At 47.9% G+C, this 6000-nt stretch overlaps 1 long non-coding RNA gene across 1 annotated transcript in view; it reads right to left on the bottom strand.

The window, feature by feature from the left end:
- Positions 1-2114: 2114 nt before the first annotated feature.
- The window catches only part of LOC137422640 (uncharacterized), a 210974-nt gene continuing 207088 nt past the window's right edge, over positions 2115-6000 (bottom strand). Inside the window, exon 4 of the long non-coding RNA XR_010983554.2 lies at positions 2115-2735. This is a non-coding gene — a long non-coding RNA (uncharacterized LOC137422640). The remainder of the gene's footprint in view (positions 2736-6000) is intronic.

Genomic DNA, 6000 nt, shown 5'->3' with positions numbered 1-6000 from the left:
TGTGATGGGCCACCCCGTGCTTGACGGCCCCCGCCGAGAAGGTGGGCCGCGTGAGGGCCGGGAAGCCGGCGAGGAGGCGGGTGAATGCGTCCGCTGCCGGAAGCGTACAGACCAACGTGGCCGGAACCGAATCGTTCGGCAAGCCGCTTGGCAAGCCGCTCGTTGAGCTGGGCAACGCACATGCGAGCGAGCTGAACGTCTCGGCCTGGACAAGCCGTCTGCGCTTGACGTCGACCAGGAGCCCATTAGCGCACAGGAAGTCCGCGCCAAGCAGTGCCATGGGCACGTCGGCGGTGACGAACGTCCATCGGAAAACCTGCCCTCCAAACCGCAGAGAGAGGCAGCGTTTTCCGTACGTACGGATGGGCGTCCCGTTCGCGGCAAGCAGCGCGGGGCCCCCACCCGCGGCGTGCTTGTCTGACGTGCCGGCGGGAATGACACTCACCTGTGCTCCCGTGTCGCACAGGTAACGGCGCCCGGAGAAGGTGTCCGTTATGAACAGCAGGCTGCTCGAACGGCCGGCGCTCATCGCCACAATTGAGCGCCGGCCCGGGCGTTTCCCGACCCGTTGAAGGAGCACGGCGGATGACACCGCCGAGCTTCGTGGCCGAACTTGGTGTGGAACCAGCACCAGGTGGTGGAGCTGGAGGAGCGCGGCTGGCTCCGCCAGGCCGGTGGAGTCGACGGGTTTCCCCGCGGTGGCGGTTTTCGCCGCGGCGGTGGGCGGGGCGTGGCGGCGTTCACGAGGTGCGTATCAGCATGCTGCTGAAACTCAGCGTGCTGTAGAAGATGATGCTGTGGAACAGCAGCGTCGAAGGCCGTGACGGCCACGCCAACGCTCGCCCGCGTGTCCGAAGCGGCGAAGTACTTGTCCGCCTCGGCCGCCAATGCTCGGGGTTCCATTAGCCCGGTCCCGGCCAACGCGAGGCGAACCTGCGCTGGAAGTTGGCGACGGAAAAGCGCCCGGAATAGCGAACCGGGGGCTTCGTCGCCCAACAGTGACAGCATATGGTCCATTCGGACCGACGGGCACATCTCACCGAGCTCGGGGAGATCCAGGAGGCGGTCGGCCCGTGCGTCGTCCGTGAGGCTGAACGTGGCTAGGAGTAGCCGCTTGAGTGCCTCGTACTTGTGGCCGTCCGGTGGGTGGCGAAGGACGGACACAACTCGAGCGGCCGTGCCGGGCCCGAGGGAGGCGACGACATGGCAGTAGCGCAGGTCGTCGTTGGTGAGGCGCCGAAGCTGAAATTGGGCTTCGGCTTGAACGAACCAGACCTCGGCCTGGGCCTCCCAAAATTCGGGAAGTTTAATCGCCATTGACTTGTCGTTGGCCATTGCAATGGCGTCGTGTTCGGAAGGATCGCTACGGCAGATCCAACGTCGAGGGTCACCAGTAAAGCGCGGCGTTACGCGCGCTGCTTGTGAGCAAGGAGGAAGCGGACAAGCGGTAACATATAAACGTCTTTATTGTAAGACTACACTGTAACACTGTACCGCTCCGGGCTGGGCGCCCGGTGTATATCATGAGGCCACGCCTACCCCTCGGACGTGGCCACCGCCCACTTGGTGCGTGGAATGATGTCACCACGCCAGTGGGCTTTTGTGTCCGCCACACATACATATATATATATACTGAAACGCAAAAGATACTTACCACCTTTGAAACCTTTAAATATCAACAATAACACTGCGTGTAGTAAATGTGTGAACTTATTTGTGGACAATAGTGTCCTCACTGTCAGACAAAACGGTCACGGATGGTCACTTGAACCTTCAATGGTCACTTCATAGCACAGCTGTTGAACAGCCGTTTTGACTGTCAGTGATTAGCCAAGGGGTACGGGATGATTTTAATGAGCTGCACGTGATGTCTTGATATTGGCTTTAAAAAGGCCAGTGCAAAATGGGCATTTCAATCAACATGCCACGATTGTCAAGGGATCAACGGCAGCGTGCCCTGGGCATGCTGCAAGGCGGACTGAGCTACCGTGAGGTGGCACGTCGCCTTGGCTGTTCACACCAGACGATATCGGCCCTGGTGGACAGAGACACCCTCCACAACTCTGCAGATGACAGACCTCGATCAGGGAGGCCAAGAGTCACCACTGCAAGGCAGGACAGGCAGATGGTCCGAAGTCACCTGCGGGATCGATTCCGTCCAGCATCCCACACTGCGGCAGAAACTCCGGGGCGTGCAAACCCACGGATCTCCAATGATACTGCACGAAGACGACTGCATGACTATGGTCTGACTGCCAGAGGATTCCAGCAGCAATCCATCCAAAGACTGGTAGGCAGTATACGCCGACGATGCACTGCCTGTATCCAAAACAATGGTGGCCACACACGCTATTGAAAGGGGACTGACATTGCACCCTGTGCTGTTCTGTACTGTAGAACAAACTGATGAGATGGTGTATTTTGGTCAAAAACTTGACATGTCATCAATAAAATGCCAATGTTTCAATTAGCAATTGTTGGTTTGTTTTATTTTGAACTGTTACAATTTTATTACATTTCAAACAAGTGGTAAACATTTCAAACAATCTCTGTTGGTTGTGGCGATGGGCAGCCGTCATCACGGGGCCTCTGTATGTCTACCTCTGTATGTAGATATACAGTATATGAATATACTGTATATCTACTAAATAAGAGAGATGTTTGGGTGTCGCCATTTTTCTCAGAGATGGCTGAACGGATCTTCGTCAAACTTTCAGAGGTTCACCAGTGAGTGCCTGGGAGTGTTTTAGGCAAAAAAGAAAACAAAAAAATTGAAAAAAAAAGATCGTTTTTTTGGAGTTAAATGTTTTTGTTTTTTTTATCGCTCGATAGTGCCTAAGCTTTTTAAAATTAATGATAGTTATGTACAAGTACACATTCGCATAAATAAATACAAAACAATCACCAGACATTTGAATACAAATAAATCAAACTATTCCGGAAGTGTACGAAGTTGGTAATACGGCTTCTTCTTCTTCCTGATCGACATCACACTTAACTCAGAAACGTGATGAACACCACATTCACCCCATTCACCCACCAGCATATATATGAACCCCCTTCCTCTCCTGCCTCCCCCCTCCCCTTCCCCCCTCTCCTCCCCTTTCACCCTCCTCTCCCCTTCCCCCCTCCTTCCCCCTTCCTCCCTCCCCCCTCCCCCTTCCGCCTCCCCTCCCCTCACCCCTCCCCTTCCACTCCTCCCCAACCCCTTCCCCCCTCCCCTCCCCTGTCCCTCCCCCCCTCCCCTGCCCGACAACGCCAGGTACTTCTGCTAGTATATTATAAACCGCAAACACGTTTGATTACCTTTTGAAACAGTCACTACTGCTGTTTAACAGTTTTGTGTTATTGTTTCTCAATAATAACACAAAACTGAAAGGGAGGAAAACCAGAGTGTGTTCAGTCACAGGTCACATGACGTATTATAATGTTATGTTGAGGTGTATAAATAACTTATATTGCCGTTTTTACAAGGCCGCTATCCCTCCTCCCCAAGGGGTTTTAATTCCGCACAAGAGTGGTTGCTTTGGACAAACTCTGTCATAAGGATTATGTCGTTTTTCCAAGACCGTTTATAATAACAGAAGTAACAACATTTGTGATAATAGCATTATATTAATTTTATTAGAAAATAATATCCCCCTTCCCCAAGGGGTTTTTGTAGTTATGCAATATTGCCCCCCCACCCCACTTCCTCCTCTCCGACACCCTCGCGGAAGTAGATTTCATTATAGGGAATTTAGAATGGTGAGGCACAGTCTGATATTTTCAATGACCTGATCTAACATAAGTAATATTAACAATAATTTGCATTAATAATAACGATATTAATATGACTCCTGCCACTTCCGCAATGAGCGGGTGTACTAGTTCAAAAAAATATGTTTGGATGGTGTTGCAGGATAATTCTTTGTGACCATCCCTACCTTGTTTACATATTTTTGGCATATCATCTCTCCATCATTTTGCATTTCTAAAAAATGTTTTTATTTTTAGAAATTAAATCTGGACATTTTTTAGATGTTATCACAACTGTATGTGTATCGAAAACACAGGAAACTCATCAGACAAAGGACGAATGAAGCAGTTTAGTGTCTCTGAGTCTCCAAAGAAGCTTTTATTGGACTTGCAAGAAAGCACTGCACAGTATGTTTCCTATAATCGCACAGTCAAGATGTCAGATGTTTCTTAAAAACCAAAGCCACCGTTGTTTTCTTGCAATGACATTGGCTTCGCATCTTGACCACCATATCGGTTCCAAATTTATATCTGATGAGTCGTTTTGGAGAAAATATAGGTGTTGGAAGAGGTTTGATGCGGAGCCATAAACTTACTTTGAGATATTTCTACTCACGTTACTTATTTGATAAAATAAAGGTTAATGCGAAAAGGCAAAAAAGGGGCAAAAAAGGAAGGGCAAAAAAAAGAAAAGAAAAAAAGGAATGCAAGCAGATGGAACAGACAAGCTTACTGGCTCCTGCAAGGAATGCTGGCTTTATTAGAACAGTGTAAACGTTACAGTAAATCGGATTGAAATCTTTGCAGTTGATCCCTATCCCCACACTGTCCTGTTCTCCGACTTTGTGTACAATTGCCATTCAAGACCCATTACACCATAATGGAATTTTGTCGCATTGCCACATGCAGTATATGTGTCACGGTTCTTTCAGGCGTTTGTGATTCAATTGCTAACCATACCATAACTTCAGAAACATCTGAAAAAGGCAGAGATGCCTACAGGCTCGAAATGTGGGCGCCGTTGCCCTATTACAGCGCAACTTCAATTATCGTTGAATGTAACGCTGTGACAGGACCAATTGGCTGGCCTATCTATATCTGATGAAAAATGTTCGGCTCGAATGGCAATGTAGGCCAAACGAAGGCAGCGTCGATGTCTGCAATCAAGAAATAAACAAACAAACATAAATAAGTAAGTAAGCTCAGGTTGGTCGTATGTCTGCTCGTTTCTGAATGTCTAATTCTGGGTTTGATCCCAAGCAGAGTCATAGAGTACTTGTTGACGAGTCGAATCTGAACAATTAAATATGTTGCCGTGGGAAGTGCAAACAGGCCGCACTGCATTGTGGATCGCAACAGAGTGGAGGCGATATCAAACTGGTCCAGTAATGTGGAAGGAAAATATATTCCACGATTTTTGTAGTATATCTATTGCATACACATATGTTATGGGATCTTATAACCTCCACCCTTGTATGCTCCATAGATGATCATTCTTTCTCTTCCCACTTTCAACCTTCTTCCCCGTGTCTTTCTACAGTCCTCCCACATTCCCTGAACCTGCTTCCTCTCTTCTATCATCCTCCCTTCTCTTCTTTTCGTTCCTAATTTTTTTTCTCAATTGTTTTCTCAATAGTTATTGAGCAGTCCAGATGCAATAGATCTCGTAATCTAACGGGACATTGATTGAGATGTATGCTTAGCTTTGTGGGAAGCAAGGAGAAGCTGAGTAATTCAGCTCTGACAAAGGGTTACCACCCAAAAAGTAAGTTCTAGATGCAGTTAGCTTAAAATTCATCCTCTCTGTAATTTCTAACAACACAACTATACAATAGTTACCTCCACCTCCAAAGGCGGGGGGAGGTTATGTTTTCACCACTGTCTGTTTGTTTGTGAACACAATATCTCAAAAAGTTGTGAATGGATTCGGACAACATTTGGTGGAGATGTTGGGTGTGTGACAAGGACGAAATGATTAGAGGTTTGTGAAGATCCGAATTTGTATCCGGATGCTAGAATTTTAAAAGTGATTCTTCACCATTGAAATATCGGGCCAAAACCGATATATATAGCACAATACGTATCTCAAAAATGTTGTGGACGAATTCCGACAAAACTTGGTGGACAGGTTGGGTATGTGACAAGGAAGAATTGTTTCAGTTTTTGGTGAAGATCCAATTCCGGATACGAGAATGTGTAGAATTTTATGCTTGTGAAACAAAATTTGGCATTAACATTATTAATGCCTGTTCTGACGTCACT

This window comes from Myxine glutinosa, chromosome 2 (genome assembly GCF_964187855.1).
Source record: "Myxine glutinosa chromosome 2, kmMyxGlut1.1, whole genome shotgun sequence".
Lineage (NCBI taxonomy): Eukaryota > Metazoa > Chordata > Myxini > Myxiniformes > Myxinidae > Myxine > Myxine glutinosa.
Note: the sequence above shows the minus strand (reverse complement) of the source record. Positions and strands in the feature narration are given on the sequence as shown.